General features: G+C 44.0%; 1 pseudogene; it reads left to right on the top strand.

The window, feature by feature from the left end:
- Window positions 1–11,240: 11,240 nt before the first annotated feature.
- LOC124017502 lies at window positions 11,241–12,726 on the top strand (annotated as a pseudogene).
- Window positions 12,727–12,930: the final 204 nt, after the last annotated feature.

Raw genomic sequence — 12,930 nt, 5'->3', positions numbered from 1 at the left:
GTGCTCTCTCTCCCATGTCAAGTATGGGCAATGGCCCTGAGCGATAAACATGCAAAAGCACAGTGGGGTTAGCGCTGCACCAACCAAAAGAATCTGGAGTAGGAAACCACTGAAGAGGAAGTCCCAGTAGGCTGTCTAAAGTGTAAACTAAAGCGAATGGAATGCTGACATTAACTTGACTATCGGTCTCTCTGCCAGGCTTATATCTGGAATTACAACATTTATTTGAAACCCAACACCCCTGCTGAAGCCATGCAAGTCACCCATAATGGAAGAGATCATCAGATACTTAACGGTGGCCCTGACTGGGCATATGAGGGTGAGTACTGAGTAGCATTGACACATGTCAGAGGGAAGGGACAAGGTGTGTTTCATCACACAGAAGGCTTTTGAGTAACGTGATATCTTCCACTTTTTGTCAGAGGAGGTTTTCTCATCCATTGAGGCAATATGGTGGTCACCAACTGGAAAGTGTCTGTCTTATGTTGATTTTAATGACACAATCAACTTCTTTTTGTATGGATATGGACAATACCTCAGAACGGTGGTTGTCCCATACCCTAAGGTGGGATGTTGTAATATGTGCCCTTTTAAAACATGGTATGAATGTCATAAGAATGATATATATACCACAGATAGCAGGTAGTACGTCAAATATACAGTATACCGTGATCACACATTATGTGTGTGTTGTACAAAAATACCAAAAAGTTATATTTTAGTTTCATCTGACCATATGACATTCTCCCAATCTTCTTCCGGATCATCCAAATGCTCTCTAGCAAACTTCAGACGGGCCTGGACATGTACTGGCTTAAGCAGGGGGACACATCTGGCACTGCAGGATTTGAGTCCCTGGCGGCATAGTGTGTTACTGATGGTAGGCTTTGTTACTTTGGTCCCAGCTCCCTGCAGGTCATTCACTAGGTCCCCCCGTGTGGTTCTGGGATTTATGCTCACCGTTCTTGTGATCATTTTGACCCCATGGGGTGAGATCTTGCGTGGAGCCCCAGATCGAGGGAGATTATCAGTGGTCTTGTATGTCTTCCATTTCCTAATAATTGCTCCCACAGTTGATTTCTTCAAACCAAGCTGCTTACCTATTGTAGATTCACTCTTCCCAGCCTCGTGCAGGACTACAATTTTGTTTCTGGTGTCCTTTGACAGCTCTTTGGTCTTGGCCATAGTGGAGTGTGACTGTTTGAGGTTGTGGACAGGTGTCTTTTATACTGATAATAAGTTCAAACAGGTGCCATTAATACAGGTAACGAGTGGAGGACAGAGGAGCCTCTTAAAGAAGAAGTTACAGGTCTGTGAGAGCCAGAAATCGTGCTTGTTTGTAGGTGACCAAATACTTATTTTCCACCATAATTTGCAAATAAATTCATTAAAAATCCTACAATGTGATTTTCTGAAAAAAAATATGTCATAGTTGAAGTGTACCTATGATGAAAATGAAAGGCCTCTCTCATCTTTTAAAGTGGGAGAACTTGCACAATTTGTGGCTGACTCAATACTTTTTTGCCCCACTGTATATGTACTGTATCCTGAAAGAATGCTCATCATTTCTGTTATTCGTGTTATCTCCTATCAAGGCTGGTTCAACAAATTCTAAGGCAAAGCTGTTTGTGGTGGACACAACAAATCTGTCAAGGCTTTGGATTGATTCCAGTCTACTGTAAATGTTAGCAATATCAGAATTCAATACCTACAGTATGAAAGTGTATATCATTCCAAAGGGAAAGGCAACACCCATTACCTCAGGCAAATGGGAGGTCATCTACATTTCAAAACTCACCCAAGGCGCTATGTAAGTACAGATGCAAATCCATTTCACTTAATTAGATAACAAAATAGAGTAAACCTACTATTTATCTATCACTTTGACCACATTGTCTTTAATGTGTTTCTCATAACCCCCATGGATATTTCATTTCAAGTGGTTTCTCTAAATTCATGATCCTGAATACCAAATAAACCATGAAAGTATGTTCAATTGTTCATCGTTCAGATGGAGATGTTAACTCGTATGAACCTGTGTTTGTTTGTTTGTGAGGGTTATGATCGGAAGGAGCCACTCTGCTCCCCAGTGCCTCACCTGCGGCCGGTATAAGGACAGGTGTCAGTACAACTCAGCCTACTTCAGCTACGATGCCTCTTACTACCGCATGGACTGCTATGGTCAGTTACCCCATTCCCCATTCACACCCTGAGCACTAACCCATCCGTGATCAATGCACAAAAATAACTGTGCTGGTCAATATCAATGAGTAACACAATAAGTGTCCCAGATAACACCCTATTCCCTATGCAGTGCACTACTTTTGACCAGGGCCTATAGGCCACAGTCTCAGTTCTGACCTCTGACCTCCAGGTCAGTTAGTACCTAAGGTTATGTGGTGAACAATTAGCCTACGTGATGTTTTTAATGTATTGTGTGTGTTGATTGTTTCTTATCAGGACCTGGAACACCTTTGTTCACACTCGGGGACGATAGAGGCTCAGGTGAAGGTTATGAAAATACTCTTTGTAACTGACCAATACTCAGGTTCATGAATCTTCACCACAAACGGGCCAACTTCTGATATGACTTTTAATTGATAAAGAAGTTTTGTTTTAAAGCTCCTGGTTCTTCGTGACAACAAAGTTCTTGAAGACATGATAAAAATAATTCCAAATGCCGACCATGCAGTGTTAGACCCTGAGGGTAGCAGAATTTGGTGGGACTGAAGTTTTACAGACTGGCAGATCAAATCATACCACGCTAAATCAAATGTATCTCTATTGGCCTCATGTTTCACTACCTTTTTGCCAACAGATCTTTGGTATCAAATGATGTTACGCCCTAATTTCCCCAAAAAACTAAAAGTACCCTCTTCTAATTGATATGTAAGTACACAGGTCTAAGCATCTTACAGGATTTGCAGAGAGTTGATTACCCATTCCACTTCACTTTACTGCCTCCAGATCCAGTACATTATATTACAATAATTGTAATTGGTCAAGTTATATACTGATTTCCCTTGCAGATATGGAGGCCCCTGTAGTCAGAAGGCAGATTATCGCTACAGACTGAACTGGGGGTTTGTACCTCTCCAGTACACAGGGGATCATAGTGGCCAGTTTCGATGGATGGGGAAGCAGTTACCAAGGGGACAAAATAATGCACTCCATCTACCAACGTCTTGGAACGTGGAAGGTGGATGATTAAATAACAGCCGTGGGGTAAAATGCCATTGAACTACAGAGACTTCAGTGTGTCAAGTATAACATCTGTTTAACAGTATGTAAAAACAATTTACAAATTCAGCAATGTATTCATTTCTGATAATTCATGCAAATTGGAATACCCCAAAGTGGGCTATCTGTTACTCTTGAAAAAGTTCTCATTAATAATCTGCTCTCATCGGTTTTTGATTCTGATGAGATCAACATAATACTGTAATTCCCGTCGCCGGGAATACTAACCACCGGTCCTGGGATCCATCATTACGCACACCTGGCATCCATCATTACGCACACCTGGCATCAATCATTACCTCCCCTATATCTGGCACGCCCTTAGGTTGTTTCCCCAGTCAGTATTGTTGATGTGTTTCATGTCTACACGCTACTCGTGTTTGTTATATTGTTCGATGTTCCATTTATTATTATTAAACTCACCACCTGAACTTGCTTTTCGACTCGTATACACCCAGATCCCACGATCTCCTTTGCGGTGGAGGTGGACGCTTCAGAGGTGGGCATGGGGGAAGTTCTGTCTCAACGACAGGGTCATCCACAGATATTGTATCCGTGTGAATATAACTCTTAAGAAACTGTCCCCCGTAGAGAGGAATTACGACGTCAGTGATCGAGAGCTCCTGGCGGTGAAGTTGGCATTAGAGGAGTGGAGACACTGGCTGGATGGCGCCAAGGAACCATTCGGCATCCTTACCGACCATCGGAACCTGGAGTACATACGAACAGCGAGGAGGCTGAATCCGCGCCAAGCAAGGTGGGCCCTTTTCTTCACAAGGTTTGACTTGAAGCTGACCTGTCGCCCATGTTTTTAAAAACCACCAAGGCCGATTCCCTGTTCTGTCTCTACGATTCGGGAGAGGGTCCTGTCCAGAATGCACCAATAATCCCATCCTCCCGAGTCGTAGCTCCTGTGGTCTTGGATGTAGATGTGCACATTCGCCAAACTCTGGAGAGGGAGCCCACACCCACTAACTGTCCTCCTGAGCGCATCTACGTTTCCAAAGGGATAAGGGATCGGCTGCTGACCTGAGCACACACAGCTGTTGTCACTTGACATCCAGGCATTTCTCGCAATTCCCAATCCAGCTCTGAGAAGTACTGGTGTGTTACGGTTTTCTTCCGTTGAAAGAGAGTCGGACCAAAATGCAGCGTGGTTAATTCGGTACATCTTAAATAGATGGAAAAAACACGAACAACAAACGGAACGTGAAAACCTATCTGGTGACAACTAACACAGAGACAGGAACAATCACCCACGAAACACTCAAAGAATATGGCTGCCTAAATATGGTTCCCAATCAGAGACAACGATAATCACCTGCCTCTGATTAAGAACCGCCTCAGGCAACCATAGACTTTCCAAGAGAACCCTACTCAACCACAATCCCAATACCTACTAAAACCCCAATACAAAAACACACCACAAAATAAACCCATGTCACACCCTGGCCTGACCAAATAAAGAAAGAAAACACAAAATACTAAGACCAAGGCGTGACAGACCCCCCCCCCCCCTCGGGACGTGGACCCCACTCCAACCAAGTCTTAGTCCCCCTGTAACGCGTCCTATGATTGGCGACCCTCGCCGCCGACCTTGGCCTAATAACCCTCACCAAGGACCCCACTGGACTGAGGGGCAGCTCGGGAAGCTCGGGACTGAGGGGAAGCTCGGGACTGAGGGGAAACTCGGGACTGAGGGGAAGCTCGGGACTGAGCGGCTCTAGCTGCTCTGGCTGCTCCATGCAGACTGACAGCCCTGGCTGATCCATGCAGACTGGCAGCTCTGGCAGCTCCATGCAGACTGGCAGCTCTGGCAGCTCCATGCAGACTGGCAGCTCTGGTTGCTCCATGCAGACTGGCAGCTCTGGCTGCTCCATGCAGACTGGCAGCTCTGGCTGCTCCATGCAGACTGGCAGCTCTGGCTACTCCATGCAGACTGGCAGCTCTGGCTGCTCCATGCAGACTGGCAGCTCTGGCTGCTCCATGCAGACTGGCAGCTCTGGCTGCGCTGAACAAGCAGGAGACTCCGGCAGCGCTGGAGAGAAGGAAGGCTCTGGCAGCGCTAAACAGGCGGGAGACTCCGGCAGCGCTGGAGAGGTTGAAGGATCTGATAGCGCTAGACAGGCGGGAGGCTCCGGCAGCACAGGAGAGGAGAAAGGCTCTGGCAGCGCTAAACAGGCGGGAGACTCCGACAGCACTGGAGAGAAGAAAGGCTCTGGCAGCGCTGAACAGGCGAGGTGCACTGAAGGCCTGGTGCGTGGTGCTGGCACTGGTGGTACTGGGCCGAGGACACGCACAGGAAGCCTGGTGCGGGGAGCTGCCACCAGAGGACTGGCGTGTGAAGGTGGCACAGGATGGACCGGACCGTGAAGGCGTACTGGAGAGCCTGAGAGCAGGACTGGCACAGGACGTGCAAGGCTAGGTAGGTACACAGGAGGCCTAGTGCATGAGGCTGGCACAATTTTCACCAGCCGACTAACACGCACCTCAGGACGAGTATGGAGCGCTGACCCAGGTGCCATTAAATCCCCGACACACTCCGTCGGGCGAATATCGTACTTAAAGCACCAAACTAGCAACTCCCTCATAACTCTCTCCTCCACTTTCCCCATTAACTCCTTCACAGTCTCTGCTTCACTCACCTCCAACACCGGCTCTGGTTCTGGTCTCCTACTTGGCTCCTCACGATAAACAGGGGGAGTTGGCTCAGGTCTGAACCCTGACTCTGCCACACTCTCCCTGAGCCCCCCTCCCAATACATTTATGGGGCTGACTCTCGGGCTTCCATCCGCGTCGCCGTGCTGCCTCTTCATACCAGCGCCTCTCCGCTTTTGTCGCCTCCAGTTCTTCTTTGGGGCGGCGATATTCTCCAGGCTGTGCCCAGGGTCCTATTCCGTCCAATATCTCCTCCCAAGTCCAGAAGTCCTTTGATCGCTGCTCCTCACGATAAACAGGGGGAGTTGGCTCAGGTTTGAACCCTGACTCTGCCACACTCTGCCTGAGCGCCCCCCCCCCACCCCAATACATTTTTGGGGCTGACTCTCGGTCTTCCGTCCGCGCCACCATGCTTGCTTCGCCAACTCCATTCTCCGATAACCTTCTTCGCACTGCTCCAGCGAATCCCATGCGGGCTCTGGCACTCTCTCTGGGTCGACCGCCCACCTGTCTATTTCCTCCCAAGTCGTATACTCCAAACTTCGTAGCTCCTGCTGCCGCTGCCTGTCACCACGCCGCTTGGTCCTCTTGTCGTGGGTGATTCTGTTACAGTTTTCTTCCGTTGAAAGAGAGTCGGACCAAAAAGCAGCATGGTTAATTCGATACATCTTAAATAGACGAAAAAAACACGAACAATACAAAAACAACAAACGGAACGTGAAAACCTAAACAGCCTATCTGGTGACAACTAACACAGAGACAGGAACAATCACCCACGAAACACTCAAAGAATATGGCTGCCTAAATATGGTTCCCAATCAGAGACAACGATAATCACCTGCCTCTGATTAAGAACCGCCTCAGGCAACCATAGAGTTTCCTAGATAACCCTACTCACGTGGAGAGACTTTGAGGCAATGGTAAATATTGGTTTGGGGAGGACAACCTGAGGAAGGTGGTGGGGAGGATGAGTTACACTTGGAGTCCGCGTGAGGAGTGTCAGATATTCTACATTGGTTCTGATCTACAGTATGCCTATGTTTGATAGTCATAGGGCTAACTATAGTACGTGTAATAATATTTGGGGGAGTTACTACTGTATGTTACATGCAAACTATATGTTACAACTTTCATTACACACATTTGACAGTTTATAAGACATTTTGCATACCCTTCACTGAGTGGTTTTGAATATGACCTAACTGTATCTATGATATGAATGACACTGAGTGTACAAAACATTAAGAACACCTGCTCTTTCATTGACAGACTGACCAGGTGAATCCAGGAGAAAGTGAATCCAGGTGAAAGCTATGATCCCTTATTGATGTCACGTGTTACATTCACTTCAGTCAGTGTAGATGAAGGGGAGGAGACAGGTTAAAGAAGGATTTTTAAGCCTTGAGACAATTGAGGCATGGATTGCGTATGTGTGCCATTCGGAGGGTGAATGGACAAGACAAAAAAATGGAAGTGCCTTTGAGTGGTTTATGATAGTAGATGCTAGGCGCACCGGTTTGTGTCTAGAACTGCAACGCTGCTGGGTTTTTCACACTCAACAGTTTCCCCTGTATCAAGAATGGTTCACCAGTAGTGGCGACCCGTCATTCAGGTTAGGTGGAGCAGACCTACACCTGTTTTGAGCCCCACCTGTTCAGCAAAAAAACAACATATATAGTTCCTTCGGAAAGTATTCAGACCCCTTGACTTTTTCCACATCGATCTACACACAATGACCATAATGAGAAAGCAAAAACAGTTTTTTTTTTAAATGTTGCAAACTTGTAAAAAACGTAAAACAGAAATATCTTATTTACATATCTATTCAGACCCTTTGCTATGAGACTCGAAATTGAGGTCAGGTGCATCCTGTTTCCATTGATCATCCTTGAGATGTTTCTAGCGGGCTTGATTGGAGTCCACCTGTGGTAAATTCAATTGACTGGACATGATTTGGAAAGGCACACACCTGTGTATATAAGGTCCCACAGTTGACAGTGCATGTCAGAGCAAAAACCAAGCCATGAGTTTGAATACATTTTACGTAGAGCTCAGAGACAAGATTGTGTCGAGGCACAGTACCAAAACATTTCTGCAGCACTGAAGGTCCCCAAGAACACAGTGGCTTCCATCATTCTTAAATTGAATACGTTTGGAGCAACCAAGACTCTCCCTAGAGCTGGCTGCCCAGCCAAATTGAGCAATTGGGGGAGAAGGGCTTTGGTCAGGGAGGTTACCAAAAACCCAATGGTCACTCTGACAGAACTCTAGAGTCAGGCCTTTATGGAAGATTGGCAAATACATTTTAGAATAAGGCTGTAGCATAACAAAATGTGGTACAAGACAAGAGGTCTGAATACTTTCCAAATGCACTGTAAATAGTATAATTGCTACAATAAAATGTTTGACCGCTTTTCTTTAATTATGTTCTTATTGATATTCTGAAGTGAGGATTCAATGTGATTGAAGGCTATCATTTTTTTTTACAAGTTATATGCTGTAATTAACATTGTGTTGTTTGTATTGACTATTTGTATTTGATATTAAATTATTTTGTTGATCACAAGAAAAATGTGACCATTGAATTCGCCAGTATGTACTGAAAGCCAATGCATGTTTGTATTGTATAGTATTTTCATATAAATGATTTCAGTGGTATTGGTTAAACTATTTATTGCACTGAATTAGTTGTGTAATGTTAATCTTGTTTGTATTTTAAATTGTATGAGAAATGTAATTCAACTGTATTGTAATTTAAACATTGGTATGAGTATAATGTACCAAGTGCCTTTAGAAAGGCATACATTTTTTTTAATGAATTACAAATGAAAAGCTTGAAATTTTTTGATTCAATAATTATTCAAACTCAAATAAGTTCAGGAGTAAGAATTTTCCTAACAAGTCACATAATAAGTTGCGTGGACTCACTCTATGTGCAAAAATAGTGTTTAACCTTATTTTTGATTGTCTTCCTCATTTCTGTAACCCACACATACAATTATCTGCAAGGTCCCTCAGTCAAGCAGTGAATCTCAAACACAGATTCAATCACAAAGACCAGGGAGGTTTTCCAAGGCCTCGCAAAAAAAAGGGCACGTATTGGTAGATGGTTGATAAAATGAAAGCAGACATTGGATACCCCTTTGAGCATGGTGAAGTTATTAATTACACTTTGGGTGGTGTATCATTGCACCCAGTCCCTACAAAGATACAGAAGTCCTTCCTAACTCAGTTGGCGGAGAGTAAGGAAACCGCTCAGGGATTTCATAATGAGGCCAATAGTGACTTTAAAACAGTTACACGGTTTAATGGCTGTGATAGGAGAAAACTGAGGATGGAACAACAACATTGTAGTTACTCAATACTAACCTAATTGAAAAGAAGGAAGCTTGTACAGAATAAAAAATATTCCAAGACATGCATCGTGTTTGTAACAAGGCACTAAAGTAAGACTGCCAAAACCATTTGCAAAGCAATTATCATTTTTTTCCTGAATACAAAGTGTTATATTTGGGGCAAATACAAAACAACACATTACTGAGTACCACTCTCCATATTTTCAAGCATAGTGGTGGCTGCATCATGTTATGGGTATGCTTGTAATCGTTAAAGCTTGAGGAGTTTTTCAGGATAAAAAAATAAATGTAATGGAGCTAAGCACAGGCAAAATCCTAGAGGAAAACCTGGTTCAGTCTGCTTTCCACCACACTGGGAGATGAATTAGAAATGACAATTAAATCAATTTTAATTCCTAATTTTGTGGAAAAGGTCAAGGGGTGTGAACACTTTCTGAAGACACTTTATATGATTGCTTACATGGTATATGATTGTTCACATGGTACACTACATTGCCAAAAGTATGTGGACGCCTGCTCGTCAAACATCTCATTCCAAAATCATGGGCATTAATATGGGAAGGCTTCTGGGAAGGCTTTCCACTAGATGTTAGAACATTGCTGCAGGGACTTGCTTCCATTCAGCCACAAGAGCATTAGTGAGGTCGGGCACTGATGTTGGGTGATTAGGCCTGGCTTGTAGTCGGTGTTCCAATTCATCGCAAAGGTGTTCAATGGGGTTGAGGTCAGGGATCTTTGCAGGTCAGACACATTCTTCCACACCGATCTCAACAAACCATTTCTATATGGACCTCGCTTAGTGCACAGGGTTATTGTCCTGCTGAAACAGGAAAGGGTCTTCCCCAAACTGTTGTCAAAAATTGGAAGCACAGAATCGTCTAGAATGTCATTGTATGCTGTAGCGTTAAGATTTTCCTTCACTGAAACTAAGGGGCCTAACCCAAACCATGAAAAATAGACAATTATTCCTCCACCACCAAACTTTACAGTTGGCACTATGTATTGGGGCAGGTAGTGGTCTCCTGGCATCTGCCAAACCCAGATTCGCCAGATGGTGAAGTGTGAATCATCACTCCAGAGAATGCATTTTCCATTGCGCATAGTGATTTTAGGCTGTGTGTTGCAGCTCGGCCATGGAAACCCATTTCATGAAGCTCCCGACGACGAGTTCATGTGCTGACGTTGCTTCCCGTCTGTGAGCTTGCTTGGCCACTTTGTGGCTGAGCTGTTGTTGCTCTGCACTTTACAATAACAACATTACAGTTGGCCGGGGCAGCTCTAGCAGTGCTGAAATTTGACGAACTGACTTATTGGAAAGGTATCATCCTATGATGGTAACACGTTAAAGTCACTGAGCTCTTCAGTACGGGCCATTCTACTGCCAACATTTGTCTATGGAAATGTCATGGCTCTGTGCTCAATTTTATAGACCTGTCAGCAACGGGTGGAGCTGAAATAGCTGATCCACTGATTTTAATGGGTGTCCACATACCTTTGGCCATGTAGTGTATATGAGTATATACCAAGTTCACATGGTATATGATTCTTCAGTCTGGACACATTATTGATACAGACTGTGTGTTTTGCATAAGATAACATTAGTATTGAACAAATAAACAAATTCATATAATACTGAATTACATTGTGTTCGTTCCTTGATCACCTAAATATCTGATCAGTCTCTAAATTCCACTCAGGGATAAAATGCTGAAAGGAGGTGTTTCAATGTTTGCTTAACTCCATGTTCTTACGTTCCACAAACACTGAACCTGCAGTGCAAACCAGGCTATCTGAAAACAGATGGTAGACTGTTATATAAGTATTTGGATTTGTTGGACAGGATGAAATCATGTTTGATTTCGACACCTAAGTGACAGCTTTTACCTCTGGACAGTTCCACATTTAAACACTGGAAATGTATCTAGTGCGTTGAGTCGAGTTCTGACTAATGGATTGAGAGTAACGAATGTGCTTGTGCGTCTGTGAGGAGGGTGCCACCTGAGCAGACAGTCACCCAGCTCAACTATATAAAGGCTGGCCAGACCAAGAAGGGGCCAAGAAGCAGCTCCAGGGAGCCAAAGAGAGAAAAAAACAGCAGAGATCTACCTACGCACAGCAGGCAGCCAGGCACAGACTCCCCCTTTCTCACCGACACTCAACAGAGGGAACACAGGTGAGCAGCACCAAACCCCTAAAACTAATTTTCAACCGCTGATACTTCACATCAGGAAGTTTCTCTGAATTTGTTTTTAACAATCTCCTATTTCCACTGCTAATATCTAGGAGGTCAAAAGATGAAAGGCACCCACTCTTTCGCTGGACTTCTGCTCTTGATCATTGCTCAGAGCAGCTTGCAAATCCCGCAGGAGGACACAGAGGACAACTCCAGGTAGGAGCCTCAAACTCTGAGAAACTTTTGAACTCTGCACCAATCAGGCTTAGTCTCTCTCTCTCTCAGCATCCTGTAACTAACTACTGTTTCTGCAGCCTATTGACAGAGGACTCTATGTTCAGTGAGCCAAGGGAGCTTTCGAACACGAAGAGACATTCAGAGGGAACCTTCTCTAACGACTACAGTAAATATCTCGAGTCGAGACGAGTGCAAGACTTTGTCCAGTGGCTAATGAACTCGAAGAGAAGTGGGTGAGTGTGTCTTTCTTTTTCTCCTACTGTGTGTGTCTGTTTTCCTCATTCCATTTCAAAAAGCAGTAGATCATCTTCCAATTTGTTCCAGCTTAACCTGAAACTGTAAGAATGCAGTACTTAAGCGATAGGATGAATGAGCTATAATGAGCTATAAACAAAGACAAAAATGCCCTAAATTTTTATGACATACTGTAGATATTTACTACATGTTGGTGATTTTCATGGTTTTACATGGTTTTCAGTTACAGCTCAGAGAAATCTTAGTATAGCAGCTTAATAATGCACAGTGAATCATTGTGTTTAACAACTGCTTATTTCTCATATATTATTATTTTTATATAGTTACTATCAACACTATAAAATCTCTCCATATTATTTTCAGGGGTCCCATCAAACGACATGCAGAGGGTACCTACACCAGCGACGTGAGCTCCTACCTGCAGGACCAGGCAGCCAAGGAGTTTGTGTCCTGGCTGAAAATGGCCGAGGCAGACGAGAATAGGGCTCCTCTACTCAGTCACAGAGTCCCAGTGTCTTATGTCTTATGAGGCCCCAGTCAAGAGAGAATGCAACTCATCCAGAATGACTCCCCCTGTTCAATTTCCTGTTTCATAACCTGTATCCTCCTTCCTCTGGTCATGCTAATAAATCCCCCGACAAGAAATTGTGTTGCCTGTCAACTGCTTTTGGTTTGTTAACATAAAATGGTGACATACTGTATTAACTAAATGCTTCACTTTGTACTTCAAGGGCAATATTTTCAGTGTTAGGAGGGGAACAAGGTTAAACAGGTTAAAAATGTTGGTAAAACTGGCCCAAAATCTGTAGTCTGTACCTTGCTAATTTTGTTGGAGAAAAATGTTAATAAACCATTATTCTTGCTATACAAAATATATTCAAATATCCAAAGATACTTTTGAGTGTATGTGGACGCCCCTTCAAATTTAGTGGATTTGGCTATTTCCCGTTGCTGACAGGTGTATAAAATCGAGCAAACACACATACAATCTCAGTGCTCTGTTACTTTCAA

The sequence above is a fragment of the Oncorhynchus gorbuscha genome, linkage group LG01 (assembly GCF_021184085.1).
Source record: "Oncorhynchus gorbuscha isolate QuinsamMale2020 ecotype Even-year linkage group LG01, OgorEven_v1.0, whole genome shotgun sequence".
NCBI lineage: Eukaryota > Metazoa > Chordata > Actinopteri > Salmoniformes > Salmonidae > Oncorhynchus > Oncorhynchus gorbuscha.
Note: the sequence above shows the minus strand (reverse complement) of the source record. Positions and strands in the feature narration are given on the sequence as shown.